General features: G+C 36.0%; 1 protein-coding gene across 6 annotated transcripts in view; it reads right to left on the reverse strand.

Annotated features, from left to right (window-relative positions):
* The window catches only part of DGKB (diacylglycerol kinase beta), a 286,640-nt gene that overhangs the window by 82,352 nt on the left and 189,633 nt on the right, over positions 1-14,655 (reverse strand). The gene's annotated exons all lie outside the window — the stretch shown is intronic.

Here is a 14,655-nt window from a genome sequence, read left to right on the forward strand (position 1 = left end):
TACTGTTAAATATAATCAGGACTCCAGCAGTATCATTTCAAATAAGTATGTGCCATTTTGTTTAACTCTCATGAGTAATTATTATTCCATAACAAAACAAGAAACTAAACTAAAAAGAGAAAGAAAGAAAGAAAAAAAAGAAACGACACTGAATTAGAATTCATTATTCACACTCAGGAATCGGATATGAACACAGTTCATCCAATTGTATAAACTGTTTTCTGACACAGACACAGCACAATGTGCTTGGGACTTGAAAATGACTGGGTTTGCATGAGCTAAAACAGTGAAACGCAGATGCAGAGGAGTGTCAAACATGCCAGTAAAAGTATAAATCCTACCCTTCATACATACATCAAATTACAGATAGAAGTCTGCTTAGTGGCTCTTTAAAGTCCACTTAATTGCTCTTATATTCACAAAAGGAGAGGGGGCACTACAGTAGTTCTGGCACTGTACCAGAGGTGTGTAGCAATGTCCAGCCTAGCAGCCTGCATGGGATGGAGAACAGAAGAATAATATGAGAGGAACTAACACTTATGTGAAGAAAAAGTTACAGGCATTTCCAGCTTTGAAAATGTTTCAGAACTGCTTTGGAGAACCTGCTCTGAGATCAACAGCATATTCTGAAAAGAGCTCCAGCAACCAGAAGAGCTGAGACCAGATTCAGCTTCCACATTCCAAGAGTCTAGCAACAGAAGTGATTTGATGTAGGTTCCTTCTATACCTGCAGATCAGTCAGCACACTGACATTTTAACTCAGGGTTAACTTCTCCCAATGCACATAAAGAAACGTGGAGTCTTTCCATTTCCAAACAAGTGTGAATGAAGTACTGAATTCCTGTTGAGTCTGCCTGGAAAATCTGGATGTAGCTATTTTCCTGCTGCTTTCTACACAGGGACAATGAATAATGAAGAATTAAAAAAAAAATTAAAAAATATTGAAGCATTCAGAAAAAGACATAATTTGTTTTAATTCTGTTATTAAAATCAGCCTTTGGATCTTCTCCTTTGAGAGCCTTTACTCTTTCTATAGTTATTTTCACCTCAGATGAAACATCTTTTCTTTTTTTTTTCTTGAAAAGCCTGCTTTAAATTGACTTCTTAGCAGTTACAGAATAAAATCTTTGACTTGCACAAAGATAAAATAGATAGATAGATTTAAGATTCATTCAGAATAAATTGAATCAAATTCATGTATTTCGAGTTCAACAACAAAAAAACCACAGCACTGTCAGTGCACTCAAGGTTTACTACAGCATTTAGGTCTATAAATCAAAGTCTTGTAGAATTACAGGATGAAAGATTAAGTACATTTATCAGGTGAGGTTTTGATGGTAGATGTCATCCCAATATACCTGATAAAATTCACTTAGGCCCAAAATACAGTCTTATGAGCCTGTTCTTCTTTCCCTAGTTTACTATTTCTGTTTTATTTAGAGATCTACTTGACAGTTTATTCCAGTACAAAGATAGCTCTAGATACAAGTAATTTTAAACTTAATTTTCAAAAGGATTTACCAGCTTCCATTTACCAGCCCTTAAATAGATTAGATTGCATGTTTTTATTCAAATGCTTTCATACTTTCTATTGAGCAGAAAACTATTCTATGTTTCTTTATACGTCCAAAACCAAAGCAAGACATAAAGTCAAGAAAAATTACACCAAAATTTCCATAAGCAAGAACAGTCATTATTACAGTAAATATACCAACTTCTCTAATAAAAATATTTCTGAATTTATATATTTCACTTGCATTCCTCTTTCAAACAGGTGAAGCTTATCTACTTATCAAGACAGAAACAATTAGAAGAGTCCATTTAGATGATGAGTGAACTTCTCCCATGTCCAATATAAATAAAACATCAATGATTAAAGGATGACATATCTAATACTGATATAGAATTACAGTAAGCCACAATGTATATAGTCTGTGGATATAGGAACAGAACAGAACTACTGCAAGAGCCAAAGCAACTTTTATGTTGTCGGTGTTTCATTTTCTGGTAAATTGAACAATCTTAAACTGTGATGAAAGAAATTTGTAATACAGTATTCTAAGGCTAATACTGTCATTTCCTGCAGTGTTTCTATGATGTGGTTAAATACCAGACATAGAAATTTGGATATGTTTCTTGGAAAAGTTCAGACTTGTATTTGGTAATCAAGGCAAAATGATCAAAATAGTCTGTGATACGGGTTTGCTCCATTATCAGTTAATCAGAAACCCCCCTACTGCTAAAACTATTTTATATAACCTTTCTGATTAAGCAATTACATGGCATGTCATTGAAAAATTGTCCTGTATCTAAAAATGGAAATAGTAAATATTTTATTCTACACCTGAAGAACATCTATACTTCATTGCAGTGTGCACATTCTGTCACAACATGGGTAACAATAGACCAGCTACAGGCTGCAGATAAAAGGTTGTGACAAAAAAAAAAAAAAGAAATATCTTTAAACTTCAGAAATAAATTCATATTCTGATGTTAAGGGTCTAGAGTTGGGGTGATCTCCTATTGGTACAGTTTGTAACACTTTCTACAACATTCAATTCACACTTCTTATATTTAATCTTTATATTTAGTAATTTCCACTTAATTTTAGTTATGCAATGCCAAGCTTCAATGACTTGAGTTAAAAATTTCTAAATCAGGAAATTTGACTGCAATTTTTATAAAATTTCAGCTGAAATATTTTGATCATTTTTGAAACTGACTGCGGAAAAAACATGTATATTTGCTTCTATTAAGTGTGCTTCAAAACATACACTTTGAACTTTTTAACACAGCTACAATTTCTGAGCAGAGATTTCAAATTTAGCACAAGGATGGCCTTACATCAAGAATATGCCTCAGGCCATCTGCATGAAAATATATACAGAATTTAACTATATTATGAGCATTTGGAAATACGCTCTGCAAAAGCTTTATTTTCAATATTCTCATATGGCAGAAAAAGAACAATTTTTTTTTGCTCTAGATCTGTAATTATTTATTCCTTAATCTAAACTAAGGACAGATTTCTTCCCAGGAAACTACTATAATTCTTCATTTTTCCATGATAAATTCCTTGAAAAGTCCACTCCCAGGAAGCAATGTTCTGCAATACACAAATCTGTGCAAGAACATCTATTCACAGACAAGCAACACTTGGTTCCCTCCATGCACTTTACTGTTCTCCAAAATATAATCCCTAATCACTGCCTTGTTAAAACTTTTTTAAATAAAAGATATGCCAATTATGTTTCAGAAATGTGGTTTGTTTGTGAGTGTCAAGAGTTGGCATCAGTGTACATCATATACTCATAATTTTTCCTGCCTTACACTCACATTCTGAGTAGCATTCATGAACAATCATACAGAATGTAATGAATTAAAAAAAATCTTGGGAAAAAAAAAAAAAAAAAGGAGAGTAGGAAAGAAGGCATAGAGAATGGATGTTATCATATTCACATTTCTGGAAGGTGCTCAGAACCACATGTTCAAGGTAAGCATTTAAAAGAAAACAGGTCCCTCTGGCTCCCTTTTCTTCCTTGTTCACTCTTTTGTCCTCTGTTACAAGTAAATGTGGAATAACATATAGAGCCACCTCTGCAGGGACCCAAAAATACTAAAGAAGTTTGCAGAAATGGAGATGTGAGACAGAAGTGTATTTCCACAGAGGAGAAACTGTGAAGAGTCCAAGGGGAAAAAATGGTTGGCAGGTATGTGTGAAAAAAAGAAAGATGATCATCATCAGGGAAAATAGAGGAATCAAAAAAAGAGAAGAATGAGAAAAAGATAGGAATCTAATTTCAAAATGCATTGAAGTTCTGCAATGCTGAAAGAAAAATGATGATAAAATAGAGAATCGAAGAAAAAAAGAAATAAATCCTGAAGGAATCTAAAGTAAAAACATATATTTCTGCAGGCTGAAAATAGAGATAATAAGGTCATTTTTGCCCATACTGGGCAAAAAGCTGAACATCAGTTTCAGTACTTTGTCCCTGACTGTGGTTAGTACCAGAGACTTTGAAGAACAGTATAAAATTCCATGCAGTATACAGGTGGGAATAATCTAGCCCTAAGTAAGGTTTATTATTATTTATGAGTCTATCATAAAGCAGGTACATTTAGATTAGACATGACGAAGAAGTTTTTTGGGCAGAAGATGGTGAAACACTGGAACAGGTTGCCCACAGAAGCTGAGGCTGCCCCATGACCGGAAGGGTGCAGAGTCAGCCTGGACCAGGCTTTGAGAAACCTGACTGAGTAAAAAAGCCCCTGCACATGGCAGGGGGCTGAAACAGATGATCTTTAAAGGCCCCTCCAAACTGAAATCATCCTATGATTCTATGATTTTAATTCAGATGGTTTATAGCATGAAATAAAAATGGGAAAAAAAAGAAAAAAATACTTACTAGCCAAATTCATGGGAGCAAATTATGCTTTTTAAAAATAAGAATACCAAATGGAAAAAAATAGAAACCAAAAAAAACCAAAGCACAATTTGTTTATTTTAATCATGACTATGTCCTAATTATCAGAGTTCAAGATTCAATATTTCATTTAAAAGAACTCCAGTACAGAAGAAGCCCCATTGCTGGTTTTCAGTCCATCCATGTTCCTACACCCAGGAACAAATGGAGCACTAACAGCTGTAGAAATTTGTTCCTGCAATTGGGAATAGAAGTGCCTGGAATCTTTACCATCTGATTTTTCTCAGGTCATAGAGAAGTTTTCTAAGATGTGTCTGAAGTTACTGCTTCTGGTTTATTGAGTTCCAGCTTGTGAGACACACATTCAAGAACAAGTAAAATAAATTTTACAGGAGATTATTTGTCACTGTGTACTTTGTATTTCTGCTAATGAAGTGTGCTGATGCTGATGCATTGGATTTTATCTAATTAAATACTAAATAGTTGATAAAATAAACAAAACATCAGTTGCTAAAAAAATATCTTAATGCTTTCTACAATTCAATATAAAGAATATTTTATCAAGTCTTATTCCCCTCACACAAGTTTTCAAGAGACAACATATTTTCCATCTTTTCTTACTGTTCATAAATCTATTATCTAGGTAATTTTATACTTGGGTAAAAATGATTTCATTGTAGCACATAATATATATTAATAAGAATGTATGACTTTTTCTAATGTTCTTCTTTTCTTTCCACTTCTGTCTTAACAATCATATAATTCCTGTTCTGCTTTATAATGAATCATACGCAAAGGTAAGGAAATAGCCAGTGGAGATGCACATCCATAAGAGATTTATGTGTGACTGGCATGATTTTAATAGAGACATCTTTGTCAATTTTTTCTTTTTCCATTACCAACTGTACTTATGGCAAATCTAAGTGTTAATCTCTTACAGCACATAGCATAAGCAGAGATTGTTAGAGAAGTGCAGAAAAGTTAAAATCCTGAAAGAAAGTTCCACTTTGTCAGAATAAATAACATTTTCACCTTATCATACAACAACACAACCCACAGCTGGAAAGCTACCCCATAAAAGCTTATACCATTAAGTAACACTGTGAGTTCATCTCTTCCTGACATTTATTAGACTCCATTCTCTTTCATAACTTATAGTACTGTTCTGCACTGTAGTTTGCACTTCTGTAGGCAGCCAGCCTGCAGCTTCCACTGCCCTCCTGCCTGCCCCACTTCTCCAGCTCTCTGCCTGATTTTCTGCAAATTATCTGCAGTTCATTCTAGCTCTAACTACCATCCTGCCCCCATTCCCTCTTCAATGCTACTCCTTCCTTCAGTTATGCTCCCATGTCCATCCCAAGAACATTCTCCTGGATGCCTTGTTCACTGACTGCTTCCAGTAACAAACACAAATCATGAAGAGTTTCAAAGGAGCCTCACTGTACTGAGTGACTGGGGTATAAAAATGTAGATGACATTTAATGTGGATAAACCTAAAGTGATGCACAGAGGAAAAAGAAAACCAGTCCAAATTTTACAGTGAGGAGTTCTCAGGGACAAAGCCTTTGGCTTACAATAAAAAACTGAATGAAGTGTTGGAGCAGTGTATAATGGCTTCCAGATTGGAAGCACTCTCTCTGCTAGGGCTACCAGAAAAACAGATGAGCAAAACCAGGCCAGTAGTCATATCTATTACCCACATTCTTCACTAAGTATGAATGAAACCTGTTCTCATTGGATTAACTATGATGCCTTCCTTACATATCCTCATTACACTACAAATTCTTATATAGAGAAGCCCACTACTAACATCTATACAGAGGAGAATCTTATGCTAAAATTCAAATAAAAACGCCCGTATTGAAATATAAACACAATACTCCAAAAACTTTAAGAGCCTCAGAGTACGTGCTAGGTGCTATCATGCAAGAGGAATGTGATGACTTTTGAGCTGTGCCTCAGCCTGCATCTGTTCTGTGCCAAGAGGCAACAAGACATTAATGAGAAAAAAAGATAATGTATTTCTCCTAGAGTTATAGAAAATTAGTATACTCAACAGAGACAAATTACAGAAGGTTAACCTACAGCACCTGGTGTAAAAAACAGCTATAATAAAACAGTATGATACCTGACTGATACAGTTTACAAGATATTTCCTCCATGTAAAAGAGGACTCATCTGTGATAGAAATACCTATTTTAAGTAAGGACTACTGACACTTGCTTTTGAATATATTAAAACAAGTTAGTAGGACCAAGAAACCCCCCCCCAGTTCTCAAAACATTTATTTTGTGATTTTAGCTGTCATTTTGCTCTACTAAATGAACATTTATGTAACATTTTTTAAACCCTTTGTGTCCCCATCATGAAGATTTCTGCTCTTAACATTCTACTTATTTTTATCTTCATATTTCTCCTCAGTTTTTTTCCCAAATTCCCCAGTCTTGGGAGCAGATGCTGAGGCACCAATGACTCATTAATCTGAAGAGGGTTTTTATCATGAACAAAAATAAAGCCTATAAACAGTTCCACATTTACAAGCCTTGGTCGTCCTAGAGAACCAAACTCTTTATAAAAAAAAATAAAACAGAACAAAACAAACAAAAAAAGCCCTTGCTGTGTATATTATAATAGACCTACTATCTCAGAGCAAGGTCATAGACATTCACATGTCATCTTTAAATTATGTCAGATGAATAAAATAATTTTCCTTCCTCTTACCCACTAATATGGATATGTAAAAGCAGATATGACACTGAGTAGTACTTAAATTAATGAGACCATTGGTAAGGCAGTTCAGAGGTTCAGGGACAGTTTTGCAAAAGCAACTCCTCATTGCTGCTTCACATGCACAACTCTAGTTCTGTTTTAGAAAACAAATAAACAAACACATAAACCAGTATTATTTCCAGTATTTAATTAACTTATTAATTAAATAATCTTTTTCTCTATCCAGTATTTTAACTCCCACTGCAAAACTGAAGTATTTCAATACTGCTATTCAACTCTTGCCAAAAAAAATCCTTCGATTCCCTTAATATACTTGAAACACTATGCTTTATACCATTCCCAAGTAGGATACAATGACAAGACTAAGGAGAAGAAAAAAAGCAAGCTATGAAATGCTGTAAAGGAAACAATGAGCAGCTCTTCTGTGAAGACACAGGAGAAACATCACATTCTGTGTAGGAGAAAATCTTTGACAAAATCTTATCTCCTAAGGTTCCCTCCAGAAATATTTAAACCTGACAGCACTGGGTCAGAACTAAACATCTCTCCTTTTCTGACTGGGACTCATGGGACTTTAAAGGTTTTTTGTTTGTTTGGTGTTTTTGTTTGTTTGTTTGTTTTTTACAGAAAGACCAGGCATATAATTTAGAAAGCCTCACCCTTTTCAAACTTCAGTGCCTCCTGATTCCACCCACATGATTAGACCACTTTTAACAATGAGATGCCTTGCCTGAGAGTCAGCTTAACACCATATTTAGCCATGCCAATACATTTGTCCATCTGTGAACTAGACAAAAGACATCTATTCAATGACATTGAAGGTGTGATTCAGCAGACCTGAGTAAGCAGAAGCTCTCCAGGCTTCATTGAGAGAAATAACTGGTTCTCCACTTACTACAGTGAGAACATTGACATCTAGTTCATGTGTGAGCAGACACCTTTGGAAGCCTACATCGAAGTGCTTGACTCAAACTGAAAACCTGTCTTCTTTCAAAACATACCTAAATAAAAGAGTCCTCTCCAGCAAAACTTACAAGATAAACAAAGCCTCATTATTCCTTATTTTGCCTGCTAAAAGATAATTTAAATAACATACCCTCAAAAGCATTTAGGTGAGATTACATCTAAGCGTCTTTATACCCAAGTCTTTTAGTGACTTATGACAGGAAAACCCAGAAACTGAACCCAGTCCATCTGTGTTCCCTGTAGCACCATAAATACAAAAGGCAACATAAGCTCTCTGTCCTCTCTAGTCACATCTTCTAGGAATTTTCAAATAGGCTTATATATCATTATGAATGATCAGGACATGGTCTTATTGGGGGGGGCAGGGGGAGAAGGGAGGGAGAGATGTGGGGGGTTGGATACAGCGATCCTACAGGCCTTTTCCAACCACAATTCTGTGATTCTTTCATCTGGAGGAGGGAATCGAGTGCACCCTCAGTGAGTTTGCAGATTACACTGAATAGGGAGGGAATGTTGATCTCCCTGAGTGTAGGAAAGCTCTATAGTGGGACCTGGACAGTCTGGATCAATGGGCCAACATATGAGGTTCAACCAGGAAAAGTTTCATGTCCACCATTTCGGTCAAAACAACTCCAGGCAATGCAACAGTCTTGGGGAATAGTGAGTGGGAAGCTGCCCAGCAGAGAAGGACATGGAGGGCTGGTCAACACCCAGCTGATCATGAGCTGGCAGTGTACCCAGGGGGACAAAAAGGCCAGCAGCATCCTGGCCTGTGTCAGAAATAGCGTGGCAAGCAGGACTAGGGATGCAATCATGCCTCTGTACTTGGCACTGGTGAGACCACATCTCAAGTACTGTGTTCAGTTTTGTGTCCCTCACAACAAGGACACTGAATTGCTGGAGCATGTCCAGAAAAGAGCAATGAAGCTGGTGAAGGGTCTGAAGCACAAGTCCTCTGAGAAGAAGCTGAGGAAATTGGAATTGTTTAGTCAAGAGAAAAGGAGGCTGAGGGGGTACTTTATCCCTGTTTATAACTATATGATAGGAGATTGTAGGGAGATGGGGGTGATCTCTTTTCCCATGTAACCAGAGATAAGACAAAAAGAAATGCAACCAAGTTGCACTAGGGGAGGTTCAGATTGAGTATTAGGAAAAAATTCTTTACTGAAAGACTGGTCAGGCATTGGAACAGGCTGCCCAGGTATGTGGTGGAGTCGCCATCCCTGGAGGTGCTCAAAATCCATGCGGAAGTAGCGATTTAGGACACGTTTTGGTTGGCTGGTCATCGATGGTTGGACTTGATCTTAGAGGTCTTTTCCAACCTAATGATTCAACCTAATTCTATGACAACATATCCTTCTCCTCAGAAAATGCATGGACCTTGTGCTACCTCATTTACTACAAAAGAGTTACAGCACAGCTGCCAGTGCTCAGGTACAGATCACTCAGGAGAGAGCAGGGAGGTGAATCAGGTGGGCCAAACTTTGTTCTCTGTGAAATGCAACTTCACAGGTTTTGAATAACAGTACATTAATTTCTGCTTTTGAAGGATGAGTTCTTTTTTTCAAAAGGACACTGATTTTTTACAAACCTGAAAATACTACAATTAATGCTATCTTTGTGAGTCTGTATTTATAGGCAAAGTTTTTTTCTCCTGAACGCAGTCATCAGCTGTGGTTAAAAACACTGTTCTATAAATCTGCAGAGACTTCAGAATGCATTTTTAGTGTGGCAGAAGGTCTTTACTTAGTAAAAATCAGGACTTAGCATTTTCAGTCCACATGGTAGCTGTATAAATAATAAATTCTACTACTATAACTACTTACCACCTTATCCTTTGAAATACAAATTTAGAAAACTTTTTACACTGAACAACACCTAAAAGGATGAGGCAAGCTACTAGGCAGAAAGTAAAGCTGAGAACAGTGGTGTGCTTTTGCTCCTCTGTACAAACCTATGTGACCCAGATTTATTCCACCAAAAATCTTTTTGCATTATTAGTAAATAACTGTTATACACCTGGCATTTCACTTGTTTCACTGCTTAGAATGTTGTAGTAAGAACACTTATTTTTTAATCCCTGTGCTCCATTACAATTTTAAATACAGACAGTCAAGAAGAAATCAGTATGTTTTCAATATTAGAGTTAAAATGAATACATGCAATTGTTCTCTATGTGCCTACTATGGAAAATGGTGGTGTCTCCTATGAAATATTCTACTTTGGGGAAGTCCGTGGCAACAGATCAATTTCATAGGGATGGACACAAAGATCACTTCAAGAAATTCTCTGGATAATCACATGATATAAGAATGGTAAATTTAGCAGAAATCCAGTAGGATTCCTTTCTACAAACAGAACTGGTAAGGAAACATTTATGGGTGATAATTCTAAGCAACCAAATAAATTAGACCCGTGCTTCTGCTGAAATTGTATTTGTCTTGTTCAGTGCCTTTAGTTTTACTTCTTATACCATAGCTCCATATTGCATTTCTAATCATTATTTCACCCTAGTTTTTAAAAATCTCTCACAGCTCCATGCTACCAGCTGTTGTTTTCTTTCCTAATACACTTGCAAGGGGAAAAAAAAAAAAAAAAAAAAAAAAAGAAAAATTCCCCAGATTTAGATTTCTTTGAACCTCATCCTTATTCAGTGATTTTTAGCTCCTGAGACAAATGAAAGCAATCATTCTTTGCTTTAAAATCAGTAATACTTTAGGACTTAAAATTGATAAGGAAATCAAACATGAAACATGGTCAATGAAGGTACCGTCTTTGGAGGCACTGATCTGATTTCTTCAAATATGCAGGATTCCAGAGACTAGTTGACTTGAAAACTATACCAGTTTAACCAGTTTTCTAAACTTAAGTACAAACTGTTTGGCATATGTTATTCAACTAAATATGGCAATCAATAGAGCTACACATATATATGGATAAAGTGAAGCACTTCAATGCTTGCAGAACTTGGACTTCTCAATATTAAACTTCATGATTTTAGGTTAGTTAGTAATTTTCTAACTGGTCTAAACCTATTCAAATTAAGTTGCTCTTAAATGGGAGTTAAAATACTCTAGAATTTCTTCTGGTTAAATAATTTCATACATTGAATTTAGAAGGTAATAAGAATAAGTCAAAATAAACATACAAACCTGATCTTAAACAAGCCCATTTTTTTTTTTTTTTAACCGAGACATGCTATTTGACATACAGAAAACATCAACTACACATTTTTTGCTAACATACATTCAAGCTTTCTGTGAACTGTGAATGTATCTCTAAGGAAAAAAAAAAACAAATATCAGCATATATAATGCTGCTTCACAAGGCTCACTGTAGTTACATGAGAACTGAAGGTTTTCTATATTTCTACTGACACTTGTAGCTGTATAAGGCTCACAGAACTTAGCTTGCAGGCTTGGCTTACTTTCATAAAAATGTATCTTAAGAGTATATTAAGGAATAGAAGCCTAGCACCTAAGCCAGGTCTTCAAAACGCATTCCTCCACAGACTTTTTGGAGCTGAAGAAAAGTAATAAAAATCATAAAATGTATTTCTACAATACTACAGCTGGGACAAGGGAAGTGAGCTTTTCAAAATCTTAGCACAAAAAAACCCTCAAAGAAACCAAGTATGAAATAGTAAAAAATTTTCCACTTAGGACTTTGAACAGTATATACTAAATTCTTAAGTAAAAACTTAGCATGCTAACTATAAAAGATGTGCTTTAAAACAAATAGGGTGTACAAAACTTTCTAAAAACCAGGTCTTTGCATGTGGATTTCTATGTAGGAATATTATTAACATACCAGCTCTACTTTTGTCAGTTCCATGGGAATATGCCAAAGAATCTTTTTCCAATGGGCACTGGCACAGGCTGCCCAGGGAGGTTGTCGAGTCTCCTTCTGTGGAGACATTCAGAGCCCGAGGGGACACATTGTTGTGTGACCCTGCTCTGGCAGGGGGGGTTGGACTAGATGATCTTTCAAGGTCCCTTCCAACCCCTAACTTTCTATGATTCTATGATTTTGGTAACCCACAGCTCCAATACATCTGCCAGTCTTTTGTATAAACCTAAGACATTTTCCAGATAGGTTGTCTAGGAAATAGTAAACTTGTTTTCTTCAGCTGTCTCTTTCTATGGAGCAGTATGATCAGGAGAATTTTTCAAAGTTTGTTTGATTTTGAAAATGCTTCATTCCAAAATTGTAGCATGCTTCTTTGAGTTACTCTTCACAGTTATATATTTGCTGGGAGGATGAAGTATCCTGGGCAATTGTCACCTGATAAATTACTGATTTCATCCATCAAATATTAAAGCTGTTCACTACTGACCTTGAGCACCACTTATGCTCCCACAGCCACGGCCCTTTTCTAAGTCAGCAGGGTACAGCTGGCACAAAATCAGCCAAGCAATCAGGTTCATACTCATTTGCAAAAGTTGTGACTTTTAAAAGCACTGTGTCTCCTGCAGGACAATCAGAGGCTCGATTGCTCTTGAGAAAGGTGTCCAACACCTGACAGTTCCTACCGAGGAGTATTACCTGCTCACATTGATTTGCAGCTAAGTATTTCTCAGTAAGTATTTCCACTTAACATTTACTCTCAGGGAACCTGTGTAGTGGGAGATATTTACGAGTTGCTTTCAGCTTAAAAATAAATCACCTCTAATTCCTCTAAGCAAAATCAATCAAAAGTCTGTAAAAAATGGACTGGTTGTTTGGTCGATTCTGGCAGAAAAGTAAACAGCACTTCAGCTTTTCTCCACCATTAAGGTCTAAATGGCCTAGAAAGTAAATCAATATCTCCAGTCAGCCTTCTGGCTATTGTTTAGCCAGTAGATATGGATTTTCTCTAGCTTACTGCACTCCTTTGGGACTAACCTGTAATCCTCAGAGAGTAATAATAAGTTCGTTATCTAGTTCAGCTCTCTGTTGTACATTTAAATGGACCACATCCATCAGCAGCACTTGTTAAAGTTAAAGGACAATGACATCCCTTTCAACCTATTTCATAGTAAAATACCTGCAATACCTGATGCAGAAAATTATTATAAAAATATTTTTTTCTGGGTATTAAAAATGAAATATCACAAAAGAGGTAAACAATAAATACAGATTTTTCTTATATATGTAACATTGTTTCTTTGTAAATGAGTTAAATTGTGGTGAAGTTTATTTCTGTCATACATCATGCAATCGTTCATTATTCATATCAATCTGTTTCAAATATTTCTGGTTAAATTCTTCTGCAAAGCAGGCAGCTGTCAGAACCAATCAGTACTTTTTTTTCATTCCTGAGCTACCAGATGTTTGCTGGACTAAAATGATTTTCTCTTCCTCTACCTAAGAGTGCACAAGAAAGCTCTCTCATTTTCAAATGCTGAAGTTTTAATAGCCTGTACTCTCAGATCACAGAATCTGTGCTGTGCTCTCAGCCAGGGAGAGTTACAGTTTCTGATCTGAGCACTCCATTTTATTGCACACACACATTTTTTTCTGATAAAGGTATACAGTCCATCACAACATGCTATTATTTCTACAGTTTTGGTATCCACTGAACATTTTTTTTTTCAGAAAAATACCTGGTAATTATTTTCTATATACTATAAGCATTAAAAAAAAATATATATATAAAATCAGTTACTACTTACTAGTTGCTGTGACTAGATCCATACTGTAAATTATGCACCCGAACTCTGCTGTCTGCTGGAGAATGTGCTCCATTTTATCTACAGCTTCATACTCTGCCCTCAGAGGGCTTACACAAATATACCTAAGAGTCACAGACACAACTGCCACAGGTTCTTTTCTCTAATTCAGAAATTATTAATAAGAATGAAACAGGAAAAGGATGGGGGCTATGGCTCTATTCAGGAAAGTGGCTAAATAGCTTCTATAATAAGAAAGCATTCTTTTTCTCTCAAAATTGCCTATCTGGGTCACAGACATATTTAGATGAGTGACAAACAGTCCTCAAATCAAAAGGAGATTTGACAGAGTCCTACATAAAGATTAAGGAGTTGATACTTATAATGGATCATTTAAATTCAGATGTTAAGTCTGAACTGAAATGCTGTGCAGACAAAGGGAACTTTATGACAGGAGCAAATCCCAAAGCACAGCTTTGTCTCTGGTGAACTGATGTTGGTACTGACAGCACCCCTGGGTGACAGCTAGAGAGAAGCCAGGGTTCCCCCTGGCATCTTCTTGCTAACAACTTTGCTCTGTTCTTATAGCAATTCACTTGGTTTAGTGAAGTTTTTCATCAGTACACACAGCACTGCAAAGCAAATCAATAGAACTTAGGTTCCTACGTGCATTTCACTTTGAAGATATCTATTACTGTTGTATGAAATAAAGCTTATACGCCTTCAAAATGGAGCCTTAAAGTCTTCACTAATCTTTGGCAAAGAATGAGGTTTGGTAAAAACACATGTCAAAAAAATAAAAGCCACAAAAATGAGCCTAAAAAAGCCTCACAAAAAGGTGTCCTTCGAAAATACTTTACAGAAATTGTATTTGTCCTTTCTCT

This window comes from Calypte anna, chromosome 2 (genome assembly GCF_003957555.1).
Source record: "Calypte anna isolate BGI_N300 chromosome 2, bCalAnn1_v1.p, whole genome shotgun sequence".
Lineage (NCBI taxonomy): Eukaryota > Metazoa > Chordata > Aves > Apodiformes > Trochilidae > Calypte > Calypte anna.